The sequence below is a fragment of the Colobus angolensis genome, unplaced genomic scaffold, assembly GCF_000951035.1.
Source record: "Colobus angolensis palliatus isolate OR3802 unplaced genomic scaffold, Cang.pa_1.0 Scaffold244, whole genome shotgun sequence".
Taxonomy (NCBI): Eukaryota; Metazoa; Chordata; class Mammalia; order Primates; family Cercopithecidae; genus Colobus; species Colobus angolensis.
The window spans coordinates 853,238-871,209 of record NW_012115644.1 but is presented as its reverse complement, the minus strand read 5'-3'; positions in this window follow the sequence as shown (position 1 = coordinate 871,209).

Here is a 17,972-nt window from a genome sequence, read left to right as displayed (position 1 = left end):
TCAAAATGCAGAAATCACCAGTCTTCTGTGTCCTTCGCGCTGGGAGTTGGAGACTGCAGCTGTTCCTATTCGGCCATCTTGCTCCGCCCCCCCATCAACATTATTTCTTTTCTCTTTCCAAAGTTTCTTTTAGAATCAAAGGACACACGTGCATGTTTGTTACATGGGTATTTCATGTTATGGGGGCGCGGGGTACAGATTATTTCATCACTCAGGTAATAACTATAGTACCTAATAGGTAGGTTTTTGATCCTCACCTTCCTCTCACCCTCTACTCCAAAGTAGGCCCTGGTGTTTGGAGTTCATTGTTTTTCTTTGTGCCCATGTGTACCCAATGTTTAGCTCCCACTTATAAGTGAGAACATGTGGCATTTGGTTTTCTGTTCCTGCATTAATTCACTTAGGTTAATGGCCTCCAGCTCCATTCATGTTGCTGCAAAAACAACAACAAAAACAACAACCAAAAACAAAAACAAAAAACATGATTTCATGGTTTTGTTTTGTTTTGTTTTGTTTTTTAATGTCTGTGCAGCCTAGATTATATTAGTTCCATTGAATCCTTTGGTGTTTAACACCGTTTTTAGAAAATGATTCCCTTATCTTATGGGAAAAACGAAAAAAAAAAAGTTTATCTTCGAATCCCTTCCAGGCATAATATTCTATCTTGTCATAAAATACAAAAAGGCAAAAGGCTGCTTTCATTAAAAATCCTTCCCATTTCTCAAGGTCTATTCCATTAACTGCTTATTCTGCATCATACACTGTACCAGATGCTATGGAAACAAAGATGACCAAAGCATCCCTGACCTAAAATGCATCACAATCTGGTGGATGAAGCAGATGTGATAATCAACTATAAAACAATGTGGAAACAGTGGGAAACACAGGATCCTCTCATGAAACAGGAGACCCATATGACTTAGTTGGTTTGTAGTAGCCACAGGAAGACTTACTGGGTTTGAGAACCACTAAGAAAATCAGGGGAATTTTGAGTAAAATCATCCTATAATCAGTTTGGAGTTGCTGACCATAAATGTTGGTGTAGAGATTGTTGAGAGTTGGCCTGGAAAGTTAGACAAGAACAAGATTATGGAAAAACTTACATATACAGAATATCAAGGAGTGGGATTCTATCCTATAGATTAGGAGATGATAGATATCAAGCAATTTAAAAAGGGGAGTAATATGTCCACACCTGCATTATAACTAGATCAATCTCACGAGTGAATGTCACATGGATCAATGAGTCAAATATTAGAGGCAAGAATGTCATTGAGGAGACTGTAATCCGACAAGGCACTGGTAATAAGGTTGATGGGAAGAGAAGGAAGTTAAGAAATATTGAAAAATAAATTAATTAGTTTAACGCAGGGGCCAAGAAGAAGGGAATCTTAAAGGTAATTCCCAGATTTTAAGGTCATTTAACTAAGTCAATGATTATGTCACCAAAAAACACTGAGCAAGAAGCTAGTTGAAAGTGAGCAGTTCTGTTATGTGTTCAGTCTTTTTTTGTTGTTGCTTTCCATTTAAGTGGAATTGTTGTCAACAGTCAAACAGTCAGATGAGGCTGTTATCAGCAACATGGTTATCATGTCTTCTCTGATTACCTTAATAAGATGAAAGTTATGAGAGAGTACAGATAGTCCCTCCACAACACTAATAAAAGATATATCTATTGTAACACAAATCTAATTCTACCTTATAATTCAGTTCTTGCATGTGTTTTCTATAAATGCTCTGTCAAAAGCTCTCTCAATGGAGAAAATATGACTCATATGGTACTCTTAAAAGAGCCTAGCATGTGTCCTATACATAAAAGATGTAAAAGTGCCAGGCACATAATGGTTGCTTGAGTGAATAAGTGAAGAAAGTATTTACTGAGTTAATGTGAATTATACATTTAAAATATTCGAGTTGAACAAGTATTGCTATTAGTATTTGTACTTGTATTTGAAAATAGATACCATTTTATATTACTATTTGACTTTTATTTTTTATTTCTTTATTTTTTTTTATTTCCATAGGTTTTTGGGAAACAGGTGGTATTTGATTATATGAATAAGTTCCTCAGTGGTGATTTGTGAGCTTTTGGTGCACCCATCACATGAGCAGTATACACTGAACCCAATTTGTAGCCTTTTATCCCCCACCCCCTTCCCACCCTGTCCCCCCAAGTCCCCAAAGTCCATTGTATCATTCTTATGCCTTTGCATCCTCATAGCTTAGCTCCCACTTATGAGTGAGAACATACGATGTTTGGTTTTCCATTTCTGAGTTACTTCACTTAGAATAAGAGTCTCCAATTACATCTAGGTTGATGTGAATGCCATTAATTCATTCCTTTTTATGGCTGAGTGGTATTCCATTGCATGCGTGTGTGTGTGTGTGTGTGTGTGTGTGTGTATCACAGTTTCTTTATCCACTCATTGATTGATGGGCATTTGGGCTGGTTCCATATTTTTCAATTGCAAATTGTGCTGCTATAACATGCGTGTGCAAGTATCTTTTTCATATAATGCCTTCTTTACCTCTGGGTAGATACCTAGCAGCGGGGTTGCTGGATCAAATGGTAGTTTTAAGAAATGAGATAGACAGCAACACAATAATAGTGGGGGACTTCAATAATCGACTGACAGCACTAGACAGGTCATCAAGACAGAAAGTCAACAACGAAACAATGGATTTAAACCATACACTGGAACAAATGGATTTAACAGATATTTACAGAATATTCTACCCAACAACCACAGAGCATACATTCTATTCATCAGTGCATGGAACTTTCTCCAAGATAGACTGTATGATAGGCCATAAAACAAGTCTCAATAATTTAGAAAATTGAAAGTATATTGAGTACTCTCTCAGACCACAATAGAATAAAATTGGAAATCAACTCCAAAACGAAACTTCAAAACCATGCAAATACATGGAAATTAAATAACCTGCTCTTGGCCGGGTGCGGTGGCTCAAGCCTGTAATCCCAGCACTTTGGGAGGCCGAGACGGGAGGATCACGAGGTCAGAAGATCGAGACCATCCTGGCTAACCCGGTGAAACCCCGTCTCTGCTAAAAAAAATACAAAAAACTAGCCGGGCGAGGTGGTGGGCGCCGGTAGTCCCAGCTACTCGGGAGGCTGAGGCAGGAGAATGGCATAAACCTGGGAGGCGGAGCTTGCAGTGAGCTGAGATCCGGCCACTGCACTCCAGCCTGGGTGACAGAGCGAGACTCCGTCTCAAAAAAATAAATAAATAAAATAAATAAATAAACAAATAAATAACCTGCTCTTGAGTGATCACTGAGTCAACAATAAAATCAAATTAGAAATTAAAAACTTTTTCAAACTGAACAATAAAATAGTGACACAACCTATCAAAACCTCTGGGATACAGCAAAGGCGGTGCTAAGAGAAAAGTTCATAGCCTTAAATGCCTTCATCAAAAAGTCTGAAAGAGTACAAATACACAATCTAAGGTCACACATCAAGAAACTAGAGAAACAAGAACAAACCAAACCCAAACCCAGCAGAAGAAAGGAAATAAACAAGACTAGAGCAGAACTAAATGAAATTGAAACAAACAAACAAACAAAAATACAAAAGATAAATGAAACAAAAAGCCAGCCTTTGAAAAGATAAATGAAACTGATAGACCATTAACAAAATTAACCAAGAAAAGAAGAGAGAAGATCCAAATAAGCTCTGTAGAATGTATATGCCAGCTATGAACATCATACTAATGAAACAGGAGGTATTACAATTGACTTTTTTAATGTGCTAGTATAGCCTATCTATGTTAATAATAGCTGCCATTTTTCTTTTTTCCCTTAAGTTCATTTTAGCATAACTAAAAGGCTCACAAAATGAGAGAATACGGTTGGTATTTAATATTCATATCTTTAATACTGGTATAGAGTATTCACTTTTCCATTAGTTTTTACACCTCTATCTCTTGGCAATATTGCTGGCAATATTTTATTAATACCATCATTACCAAGCAGTCAATAAGCTCACTGTCCAATGTGCATAGAAGGGAATAATATAGCACCAGCCTTTGAGAAAAACAGACTTTATTGCAAGTCAACTGGCAAGGAGATGGGAAGAAATGCTCAAATCTGTCTCCCTAAGCTGGGGTTTGAGTCAAGTTTTATAAACATAGGGTAATGAAGTGTGATCCGATTGGATTTTGCAATGAGGTGATGCTGAAAGGCATATTCTGACTGGGTCTTGCTATGGGGTGATGCCAGGGCTCAATCTGACTAAATCCTGAATCCTGCCGCATGATATCTGCTTCTTAATTCAGCCCCAGCTCCTCAGTCCAAGCACTTACATTCCACCTGTGGCTGCTCATTTGGTTCATCTGGGCAGATTCAGATTACATGACCTTTAACTGGGAAATCCATGGCAACTGAAAAACTTACAACTTTGTTCATAAGACTTGAATACCATCCTAGCCAACATGGTGAAACCCCTTCTCTACTAAAAATACAAACATTAGCTGGGCATGGTGGCACATGTCTGTAATCCCAGCTACTTGAGGCAGAAGAATCGCTTGAACCCAGGAATCGGGGGTTGCAGTGAGTTGAGATCATGCCACTGCACTCCAGCCTGGTGACAGTTAGACTATGTCTAAAAGCAGAAAACAAAAACAAACAAACAAAAATAACTTGTACCAGACTGGTCTGGTGTGGTTACTCCATGATTATATCCCAGTAGTGTATTCTATGGGACCATTCTCTTGGAAAACTAAAATAGTAAAGTCCTGATACTAAAGGCCATATTTTAAAAGTTTGAGTCACCTTGTTAAAATATATGCTATCTCCTAGATGGCTGGAATCAAGTTTAAAGAATGCAAAAATAAACACTTTTATGGGGACATTTTAATTATCATTATTATTATTAAATAATCTAACTTTGCTCTAATTTAAATGTTGTTGAAGTCTCTAGGAAAAATGTATGTCTATCTTGCAAGCTGGACTTTACAGACCACTCTTAAAGAGAAATAAACAAACACTATTGGGATTTAATTTGGAGATGTAGCTTAATTGATCACACATGTAGAAAAACTACTAATTGGAGACATGAGTATGATGCCATTTTAATAACTTGCTAGTTCAGCTAGTGGTTGTCAGGCTATTACTAAGCCGATTGAGCTTTTTGGTTCGTTACTTAATATCAACTACTGAACCTGTGGTTTTAATAAAGTTCAATTTATTTTTAAAAGACAATCCAATCCATCTCCATGTGTGTTTCTCTTAAAGATTAATTTAGGTGACTCATAATACATTTTTTTGAAGATGAGAGGAATGAAAAAACAGGCTCCCACTGAATTTCTGTTTTGGAGCTGGGTGAAAATGGAGCAAATTGTGACTTACTTAACACTACTGCAGCTTTTTTCCTCCCACAATATTCCAACCAAAACATTGGTAGGGGAAAAAGCACATGTACAACAATTTTTCAAGAAATAAGCTTACTCTGTTGGTGCTCCTCTGTAGAATGTGTATGCCAGCTATGAACATCATACTAATTCCACTATAAGTTCCAGTGTAAGTCCAATGTAAGTGCCCCTTCTTCTGTGACTCCCTCATAACTTCCAGATTCCTGCAGTCCACTTTGATTTCCCCTCATTATGTATATATCCCTTTAGCAAATCACTTATTATACATACATTTTCTGTTAGGTACTGTAATAGGCTCTGGATATATCAAAATTAAGGCCCAATTGCGAGCTCACTAAGATCAGAGAAGGACAGAGATAAAAAAATTGAGAAATAAATACACTGATGTTATTACCGTTAAAAAAATGTTTGTTTGTTGTGTTTGTATGTGAGGGGTGTGTGTGGGTGAAGGTAAGAGGAGAATTACTTATAAAAGTTCTCTGAGATGTTATAAATTAGCTGAGGTAGGGGTTAAATACTTGCCTGGATAGATTATCACTACATTTTTAATAGTATGCAACTGATTAAACAACATAAATATATTACATATTTTGATAGTGGTTATTAATTATAACAATATTTTGGTAGAAATAGATCTTTTAATGAGATTTTGTGTTCAATAAGTTCCTATATCTACACATGAATTTTTCTAGCATGAGACATTTGTCAGTATCAATTCTATTCCTATTTTTCATTTTTATACAATTCAGTCAACATGTGGTCATATAAATAAGTGGAAATGGAAAATTTTCTTAATAGTAATATTGCTCAAATCTTTGAACTCCTTCTGAGCTTCTGCATCATTTGCCAAAATTACCTACCAATCTGTCTTACAAATAATTCGTAATGACCTATCAACTGTAACTCAATTATTCCCTGAAATTCTTTAAAAGCAAAGAACGGGGAACTGCCTAATTTAAAAAAGGCATTTAAAACAATTTACTTCCTGTCCCTTAGGAAACAATGTTTCATGAATATTTTCATATTTCTGCACAGAAAGAGTTTTTTTTAATGAAAACTACCACTATCAGCAATCTTGATAAAGAATGAATGACAAACATGCCTCGAGAGTTAAAGATACAGATCTCCAGAGAGATTAGTAACATCTCCCTTGGAGACATCTGTTTACATACAAGGAATTGTAAACCTAGGGAATCTCAGTTCTTCTCCTTGGAGGGGATTTATCTTATAGAGCAAAGCTCTCTATCTCTATCTTTATCCCCATAGGAGAGGAGGATTAACTGTGCTTGCTGCTCTATATAAGTGTCTAGATATATAATTTCAAGGTTTCCTTATATATTAGTCTTTTCTCACACTGCTAAGAAAGATGTACCTGAGACTGAGTAATTTATAAAGGAAAGAGGTTTAATTGACTCACAGTTCCAGATGGCTGGGGAGGCTTTAAAATCATGGTGGAAGATGAAGGGGAAGCAAGACACGTCTTACACGATAGCAGGCAAGAAAGAATGAGTGCCCAGCAAAGGGAGAAATCCCTTACAAAAGCCATCAGAACTCATGAGAACTAACACTACTGCAAGAATGGGATGGAAGAAACCACCTGCATGATTTAATTATCTTTACCTGGTCCCTCCCATAACACATGGGGCTTATGGGAACTACAATTCAAGATAAGATTTGGGTGGGGACACAGCCAAATCACATCATTCTGCCCCTAGCTCCCCCCAAATCTCTTGTTCTCACAGTTGAACACACAATCATGCACTTTCAACAATCCCCCAAAATTTTAACTCATCCTAGCATTAATTAAAAGTCCAAGTCCAAAGTCTCATGTGAGGCAAGGCAAGTCCCTTCCACCTATGAGCCTGTGAAATCAAAAGCAAGTCAGCTGCTTCCTAGATACAATGTGGGTACAGGCATTGGGTAAATACACCCATTCCAAATGGGAAAAATTGGTCAAAACAAAGGGGCTAGAGGTCTCATGTAAGCCCAAAATCCAACAGGGGAGTCACTGAACCTTAAAATTCCAAAATGATCCCCTTTGACTTCATGTCTCACATTCAGGTCATGCTGATGCAAGAGGTGGGCTCCCATGGTCTTGAGAAGCTCTACTCCTGTGGCTTTGCAGGGTACAACCTCACTCCCAGCTACTTTCACGAGCTAGTGTTGAATGTTTATAGCTTTTCCAGGTACACGGTGCAAGCTGTTGGTGGATTTACCATTCTGGAATCTGGAGGGCAATGGCCCTCTTCTCACAGCTCCACTAGGCAGTGCCCCAGTGGGGACTGTGTGTGGAAACTCCAGCCCCACATTTCCCTTCTGCACTTCCCTAGCAGATGTTCTCCATGAGGACTCTGCTCCTGCAGCAAACTTCTGCCTGGACATCCAGGCATTTCCATAAATCCTCTGAAATCTAGGCAGAGTTTCCCAAACCTCAATTCTTGACTTCTGTGCACTCACAGGCTCAACACCATGTGGAAGTTGCCAAGGCTTGAGGCTTGCAGCCTCTGAAGCCTGAGATTTGGGTGGGAATACAGCCAAACCATATTACTCTCATATAGTACAAAGTCCACTATATGCTCGGGTAATATCTGCAGTCATCATGTCTCCCCAGGGGAAACTGAAGCAAGATATTTGGTAAGTAAGCAAAAGTCTGTCTCTAGTCCTGAGGTCTCACAATTAAGGGTGTTTGTGAGTGTGTGTGTGTGCACATGCATACACATGAATATAGAGTATATGAAACCATGCAATGGGGGTAACGTCTCAGACACTTAACAGTTTCAGGTCAAACATAGATTAATTCACTTTCTCAAGTCTGATATTACTAACTGTCCCTGCTTTGAATCCCTGAAGGTTTTGACACTGCATAACATAGGAAGGACAGGGGTATCTCTCTTTTGTAAAGGAAAAAAAGACTATTGTAAAAGTAGAGGTAGGAAAGGAATACCTATAACTGTCTTATAGACAGATCAATTGTAACATGTGGTTTTGTATCCTTTGGAAGGTCTTTGCATATACCAAGTTGCACATTACAGGACAAGTAAAATAGAGCTGGTGAAAAAAGCAAGTTGTAGAAATAATTGAGGATGATTCTTTACATTGCAAAATTAAATATTACATTTTTATAGTTTCATGTATCTGTGGTTAATTGATTAAGAAAATTTAGGGAGTAATAAAAATACAAGGCAGGAAATTTTTTAGGGAAAATGGGGACACGGTTATGGAAAGCTAAATAGAAGGCTTCAAAGATACTGGTGGATGTTGTATTTTGTAATTGTTTATTTCAATATTTTCTGCAAACTATACAGATATTACTTTAAATTTTGTATATTAAGTGTTTCATAGTTTTTGTCTCAATGTTTATAGATAACCATCAATGTCACAGCTGAGTGATTGAGATGCACTCAGTAACACCATGAGTGCCTATAATATATAAAGCATAGTAAATGAAAATTTTATATTCATTCATTCTTCAAGTATTTTCAGATCAGCTCTGTCATTGTTCTTGGTGCTTCTAAAATAGTTAACAAGACAGGATGGAATGAAGGAGTATAGTTTAAAGACTATTGTAATAATCCAAGTGAAAGATGATGGTGGCTTTGACAGGGTGGTAGCAGTGGAGATGATAAGTCATCAGGTACTAGCAATATTGTGAATGCAGAACCAACAGAATTTCTTGATAGTTTAGATATGAGGTGTAAAAAATATTTAGTATGAATCCAAGGGTTTGACCTAAGCAACTGGAAAAATTGAGTTTCCATACATTTAATAGGAATGAGAATGTGGATAAAACAGGTTTGATGGGGGAGAAAAGCTGATATCTGTATTAGATATAAAGTGGTACTGAATGTATAGGGCTGGCGTTCAAGAAAGAACTATTTAAACACCAGGTACACTGCTTACCAATTCTGCCAATTAAAAGCATCTTATTCTAGCTTAAAATTTTCATTTGGGTTCTTTTGTTATCCAGACAACTCATTTTAACTATACCAAAAGTTGCATTTTAACTCAGAACTATATATTTTTTAAAAGTTTTTTTTAATGACAAGGTCTATGACTTCCTAAACATAAAGCTTCAGTACAAATACATGTGTATGTGTGTGCAAGTGTGTCTGTATGTGTGTGTATTTTTAATAAATTATAGTGCTAATATGATTTTGGCATTGATTTCTAACAGTCTTCACTGGGAAATGTTGAATCATTGGCTAGTAATAGCTAAGGAACATGCCTGTGTCACCTTCTAATGCTGTGTTGTCTTTCTACTGATCTCTGTTGTGAACCATAACATTTTGGTCTGAAATTGATATTTCCTTCACTCATGATTTTTAATACTAATTGCAAAGATGTTTTGGTCTCTGTGTGTAACCAGGGATTCAAGTATCAGGCTTCAAACAGAGAATCAATTGTTTATTTGGGTCTAGTAATCTCTCTTCTTAACCACAGGTCCTTTTATTAGTATTCCGTTTCCTATGTAAACATTCTGTACAATAGCAGTTGCAACTCTCTCAGTTTTGAACACTCTCTCATATTTACCCTAGATCTCAGCCCTGTCTCTAAATAGCGCAACAACAGTAGGAAACATATTATAGGTATTTTAGGGTTTTTAAAAAATAAAACATAGTAGATTCCACATAGCTAAAATACTAACCGGAAAAAGTCTCCCCTTTTGTGCAAAAGTTATGATTGCTATTTTACTTCATATATAACATTAGAAAATATGCTGTTGCCTATAGAACTCCAAATTTTACTAGTTGATTATATTATATCCTATTTTATAAATACTAAAACAATAATTTTGTGAAGTTAACTCAAGTCTAAGGTGTACTTTTTAACTTTGCACATTTGGAAATTTGATTATCAGTTAACACAGATGTCAGATTTATATTATTGACCATCAACTTATCATTTTATATAAAAATGTAAATTTTAAAATGAAACTATAATATTCATTTGACTCTTTATACTCTTATCTGTAGAAAATTTATATAGAAAGATACATTTCTATCAAAATAGTTCTTAATGAGTAGGGTAATATTGTTTTGAGTGATTGGTTTTAATACCCACGGCTATCAAATTACATTTGAGAAATGAATTAGAATTAGGAAAACTTTGCCCTATATTATACTTAGCTCTTGAAAAAGTTTTAATCTTTGGCTCTTTTATCCAGTCCTCATACAGACCACCACTCATCTTAGTATATATCATTACATCAGATGTGCAATAGCAGTATTTCTTTATGTCAATTATACTAATGTAATATATATTCATTATCACATTTCTTACTCCTTATTCTATATATTATACTGTATTAAGCATGAGAGATATGAATTGGAAAAGAAATTAGCCATGAGTGACATCAGCAAGAAGGTGGAATATCAAGTATCTTCTCCAACCACAATGGAATAAAACTAGAAATCAATAGCAATAGGAACTCAGAAAACTGCCCAAATACTTGGAAATTAAATCACATGTTCCTGAGTGTTCAACATTCAGGTCAATGAAGAAAAGTTTAAAAAGTTTAAAATTGTTCTAAAACAAACAAAAAGGGAAATACAGCATACCAAAATCTATGGGATACAGAAAAAGCAGTACTAAGAGGGAATTTTATAGCAATAAATACCTACACCAAAAACGTAGAAATATTTTGAATAAACAGCCTAACAATGCATCTCAAGAAGTTGGAAAAACAAGAAACAACCAAATCCAAAATTAGCGGAAGGAAAGAATATATATATATCAGAGCAGAACTAAACAAAACAAAGGCCAAAAAATAAGGCAAAAGATCAGTGAAACAAAAAAGTAATCTCTCTTGAAAAGGTAAACAAAATTAACAAACTGTTAGGTATTCTAAAAATAAAAGAGAGAAGAACCAAATAAAATCGTAACAAAAAACACATCATAACTGATATCACAGAAATATAAAGAACCACTAGAGACCATTTTGAACAACTATACACCAACAAATTAAAAAGTTTATAGGATATGAATAAATTCCTGGACATACATAACCTACCAAGATTGAACCAGGAAGAAACAGAAAATCTGAACAGACCAATAATGAGTAAAACTATTGAATCTGTAAGAAAAAAATCTTCCAAGAAAGAAAAACCCAAGATTGAATGGTTTTACTGCTGAATTCTACCACACTTTTAAAAAACTAACACCAATTCTTCTCAAACTATCCTAAAATATAAGGAGGAAGAAGTTATTCTCAATTCATTCTATGAAGCAATCATTACTCTGATACCAAAACAAGACCACAGCCAAAAAAGAAAACTATGGCCATTATTCCTGATGAACACAGTTGCAAAATTTCTCAACAAAATAATAGAAAGCTAAATCTAACAACACATCCAAAAGATAATACACAATGATCATGTAGAAATTATCCCAGGATGCAAGAGTGATTCAACATACAGAAATAAATAAATGTGATACATTGCATCAACAGAATGAAGAACAAAAGCCATATATATGACTATCTCAAAAGATGCAAAAAAGGCATTTGTTCAAAATCAAAATCCCTTCTCAATAAATTAGATATAGAGGGGACATCCCTCAACACAGTAAATTTTATATATGAGAAACCCACAGCTAACATCATACTGAATGAAGAAAAGCTGAAAGCCTTTTCTCTAAGAAATAAACAAAACAAGGATGTTCATTTTCACCTCTCTTATTCAGCATAGTACTAAAAGTCCTAACCAGAGCAACCAGGCAAGGAAAATGAAGGGGGGATACGTTGGTTAATTCATATAAAAATACAGTTAGATAGAAGAAATAAGTTCAAGAATTCAATAGCAGATAAATTATAGTTAACAATAGTTGATTATTTTAAAAGAGAAAAGAATTGTAATGTTCTTAATACAAAGAAAAAATAAATGTTTGAGGTGACAGATATCCCAATCGCCCTGACTTTGTCATTATACATTGTACACATGTAGTAAAATATTACATGTACCTCCAAAATATGTACACTTATAATTAATAAGTTACAAAAGACATGACAAACATATAAAGAGTGTCCAAGTTGGAAAAAAAGAAAGAAAGTCAAATTGTTTCTTTGTAGATGGCATAATCTTATAAATAAAACATCCTCAAGACTCCACCAAAAAACTCTTAGAACTAATGAACAAATTCAGTAAATTCGCAGGATACAAAATCAACTAACAAAAACCAGTAGCATTTCTATGCACAAATAACAAACTAGCTGGAAAAAATTAAGAAAGTAATCCCATTTATAATAACCACACATAAAATAAAATAACCAGGAATAAAATAAACCAAGGAGGTAAAAAATCTTTACAACAAAAATTACAAAACATTAAAACATTGATAAAAGAAATTAAAGAGGATATCAAAAAATGGAAAGACATTCTATGTTCATGGATTGGAAGAATTAATATTGTAATAATGGTAACAATTACCCTACTACCCAAAACAATCTACAGATTTAACACAATTCCTATCAAAATACTAAATAACATTTTTTACAGAAATAGAAAAAACAATCCTAAAATTTGTGTGGAACCACAAAAGCTCAAACAGCAAAAGGAATCCTGAGCCAAAAGACCAAAGCTGGAGGCGTCACACAACCTGACATTAAAAAAATACAACAAAGTTATAGTAACAAGAACAATATGATATTGACATAAAAACAGACACATAGACCAATAGAACATAAAAGAGAACCCAGAAAGAAATTCAGGTATTTAAAACCAACTGATTTCTGACAAAGATAACAAGAACATACATTGGGGAATGGACACCGTCTTCAATAAATAGTGCTGAGCAAACTTGATATTCATATGCAAAAGAAGAGAACTAGACCCATATCACATATAAACAACTCAAAATGAATAAAAGACTTAAACATAAGATCTGAAACTATAAAACAACTGAAATAAAACATAGGGACACTTCAGAACATTGGTTTAGGCAAAGATTTTAGAGGCAATACTTCAAAAGCACAGGCAACAAAACAAAAATAGACGAATGGGACTATATCAAACCACAAAGCTTCTGCACAGCATAGGAAACAGAGTGAAGAGACAATCTACAGAGAGAAAATATTTGCAAAGTATTCATCCAACAAAGGACTAGTATCTAGGATTTACAAGGAACTCAAACTACTCAATAACAAGAAAAAAAATCAATTAAAAATAGGCAAAGGATATAATAGATATTTGTTAAAAGAAGACATACAAATGACCAATGAGATTAATGCTCAACAATAATCATCAGGAAAATGCAAATCAAAGTTAAATAAGATAGCATATTACCCTAGTTAGAATGGTTATCATCAAAAAGACAAAAAAAAAAAAAAGAAAAAAGAAATGCTGGTGAGGATGCAGAGAAAATAAGAAAAACTCTTATTTGCTGTTTATGGGAATATAAATCAGTATAGCTGTTATGGAAAACAGTATGGAGGTTTCTTAACAAACTAAAAATTGAACTCCCACATGATCTAGCAATCCATACTGAGTATTTATCCAACAGAAAGGAAATCAGTATGTTGAAGAGAAACTTGCACCCCCATATTTATTGTAGCTCTGTAACAGTAGTCAATATATGGAATCAATCTAAATGCCCATCAATGGATAAATGAATTTAAAAAATGCTACATACACACACACACACACACACACACACACACACACACACACAATGGAATGCTACTCAGCCATTAAAAAAAAAAAAAAATGAAATCCTGCCATTCACAGCAACATGGATGAGCCTGGAGGACATTATGTGAAGTGAAATAAACCAGTCACAGAAATATAATATAAATACCACCTGTTCTTACTCATATAGAGGGGTTAAAATAATACTGAATTCACAGAAGTGGTTAGTAGATGCTGGGAAGAATCGGGAGAAAGTAGACATTGGTTAACAAACACAAACTTACAGCTAAACAAGAGGAATAACTTCTAGTGTTCTATAGCACTGTAGGGTTACAAATAATTTAGTGTATATTCTCAAAAAGCTAGAAGAGAGGATTTTCAATGTTCATAACACAAAGAAATAATAGATATTCAAGGTAATGGATATGCTAATTACCCTAATTTGATTATACATTGTAAATACGTATTGAAATATCACTCTATATCCCATAAAATATATATAATTATTACATCAACTAAAAAAGAAATTAATAATAAAGGTATTTGAAATACTGATTTATATCTACCATCGTTGGATATAAATCAATATTTCAAATATATAATCTTGCCCTATATTTATTTTATATAAGAATTTTAACTAAGAGCAGCAAAACATTTGAAAATATTTTTATTTCATTATTATCCTCTTGTTTTATTTGAAGATATGTTCTATCTACTGATAGGATTATGCAATGAGAAAAGCATGAAAAACATTGGCTTTGGGAAGCCATTGAAAGGCTTTCAACAGAACTATTGCATGGCCATACTTTCAGTTAGAAATCTGGGAATGGGATTTGTGGAAGATAAAGAAAAATAAAGAATAAAATACAGGCAAAAAGTTGAGGTTAGAGGCTGTTTTAGGAGCTTAGCCAAGAGATGATTAGGACCTGTAGAATAGAATTAGTCTTAAGAATGAAGGTAATTAAACTCTTTTGTGAACAATTTGAGCCACAAAATTAATAAATGGGAAGACTGATGGGGCTTGAGGCTGCTGCAGTGCTGAGACTAAGGTGAAATCAAGAAGGACTGCCAGTTCCCTGGATTTGGGGAGAGTGTGGTATGCATCCCACTGAGCTTTATCAAGATGTGACCAACTCCTCAAACTCCCTCGAGAGTTCAGCAACACATTATGTACACTGCTAATCTTTTCTGTCTTACATGGAGTTTAATTATATTACTAATTATAAAGATATAATCTCTGACTTTCAATTCAATTGATATTAATATACAGTTATTGAATATCTGTTTATCAAGTCAGTATTGAAGCTTCAGAAACATATTCCATTTGTGGCTCCTTTTATTAAATGTTGTGATAGGAATGCTGAGATGGTATTTATTATGCATATTTATATTATATATCCATTCATATTTTCACTCATCAATCATTCTTTTTTAGAACAACACATAATAAAGGACAAAATGGAAAATAAAAGACTGAAGTCATCAAAATTTCTACACAATACCTGCAGTGTTCTTGCATTTTGCAATGCTGCCATTTTTCTCTGTGAGCTCTTTTCTCAGAGCTTCTGTCTGAAAATGGACAAAGCTACAATTGTTAATGAAACAATGATAAGTAAGTCCAAAAAGCAAAATGAACTCTAAGCCAAAACTAGTGAAAAATTACACTATTGCTGCCAGTGAAAATCAAAGCCTAAAAATATATGACTGCATGGCTGAATGAGAAAAACAGAGAGGAGGAACAGAATAAGAAGGGAAATACAGCAAAGGAAAAAAGAGGGGTGGCATATGCTACAAAGAATAAAGACATAGGTCCTCAGTCTTCCTGAACTCTGGCAGTGACCTTGGTAAAGCTATTCCAAATCTTGTCTGAAATTATATATTAGTCTGATATGTGGAAGTAAGCAATTATGCGTGCTCCATATTAATAAAAAAAAAAAAAAAAGACTTTAATCTTTCCTGAAGACTACCTGGAGCATGCCCACTGAAAACCTGTGGATCATAGGCACCCAGTCTGAAAGTATTTAACAAAGAGAAGACCATTGGGAAAGTTTCTTTTTTTCTCTTTCCTTTTTGTTTCCTAATTGCTTTAAAATTCCTGACACAATTAATTAGGGAACAATAAAACGCAAAAGGAATTTCTACTGGCATTTGGCATTATAAATATTATGTATACAGGAATGATAATTTTGTTGGCATTCTGCAATCCCCTGTTTTCAATTTCCTTCGTTAGTTTATATAATAAAGTTTTGGTTACGCCTCCAGATACAGAATTAACTGGGTGAAGTTTAAAGCCCTGTTGTCCCAATGAGTTTTCTTGTAAAATATTATCCAAAAGTCTTTTATTTAATGATGTCCCTATTGATGACATTAACTTTGTCGTTGTTTAATCTTTCATTCTCATATGTCTGAACTTCATAGAGGTACACTCTATGTTGAATAACATATTAAAATCTTTGCATGGACGTATTCTCATCCCCTACCATAGTCCCTGGCATTTATATTCCAGTTAAATAACATTTTAGATTTAGATTCTCTATTAGTTCATTCTCACACTGTTAATAAAGAACTACCTGAGACTGAGTAATTTATGAAGAAAAGAGGTTTTATTGATTCACAGTTCCACAGGCTATACAGGAAGTATGACTGGAGGCCTCAGAAAAATTACAATCATGGCGGAAGGTAAAGGGGAAGCAGGCACGTCTTACCATGATGGAGCAGGAGCAAGCGAGCCAAGGCGAAGGTGCCACAGACTTTCAAACAACCAGATCTCATGAAAACTCACTCCCTCTCACAAGAACAGCAAGGGGAAAATCTGCCCCCATGATCCAATCGCCTCCCACCAGGTCGCTCCTCCAACACCGGAAATTATTAATGCAATTTGACATAAGAATTGGGTGCAGACAAAGAGCCAAACATATCATTCTACCTCTGGCCCCTCCCAAATCTCATGTCCTTCTCACATTTCAAAACACAATCATACCTTCCCAACGATCCACCGAAATCTTAATTCATTCCAGTGTTAACTCAAAAGTCCTAGTCCAAAGCCTCATCTGAGACAAGGAAAATCCCTTCTTCCTATGAGCCTGTAAAATCAAAAACAAGTTGGTTATATCCAAGACACAATGAAGGTACAGGCATTGGGTAAATGTCAAAAATATAAATGTGAATTTTTATTTGGAAAAGCATAATTTTCAAGAAACTAGAGAGATATGTGGTAATCAGAGGAATTGCCTTGTTTTTTTGTTTTGTTTTGTTTTGTTTTGAAATGAAGTCTTGCTCTGTCGCCCCAGGCAGAGTGCAGTGACACGATCTCGGCTCACCCAACCTCCGCCTTCTGGGTGCAAACGATTCCCCTGCCTTACAGCACCCGCCATCATGCCCGGCTAAATTTTGTATTTTTGTAGAGACAGGGTTTCACCATGTTGGCCAGGCTGGTCTTGAACTTCTGACCTCAGGTGATCTGCCTGCCTAGGCCTCCCAAAGTGTTGGGATTACAGGCGTGAGCCACTGCACCCAGCCTTGCCTTGGCATTATTAAAACTAGCTGAGGATAATTTTTCCCAAGCAAAGTATTTATTGCAAATTCAAAACTTAACTTTAGAAAAAATAAAGAATTTGTATATCTTTTTTCTCTCCCCAGTTCCCTACCCACCAATCAGAGAGGATATTTCAAAACACTTTTTCATCTTCTTAAATAGAAAATAAAATGGGAGAATAATATGCCCTGGACCAATGAAGCCCAGATAAAACTAAAATCATTCTGTTAGAGAAGGAAATCCATAAATACTATTAATATATTTGAGTTACAAAGAAACTTGAGCCTTCAAACCAAGACAATAAGAAAGTTTAATGTTTTAGCAAATTATTTATTAAAGCTGCAATTCTTTACACACTTACCTTAAGTACAGTAAGCATGTGATTTGACTGAATTCCCTCAATGCTGTGAAGTAGGTACTAAT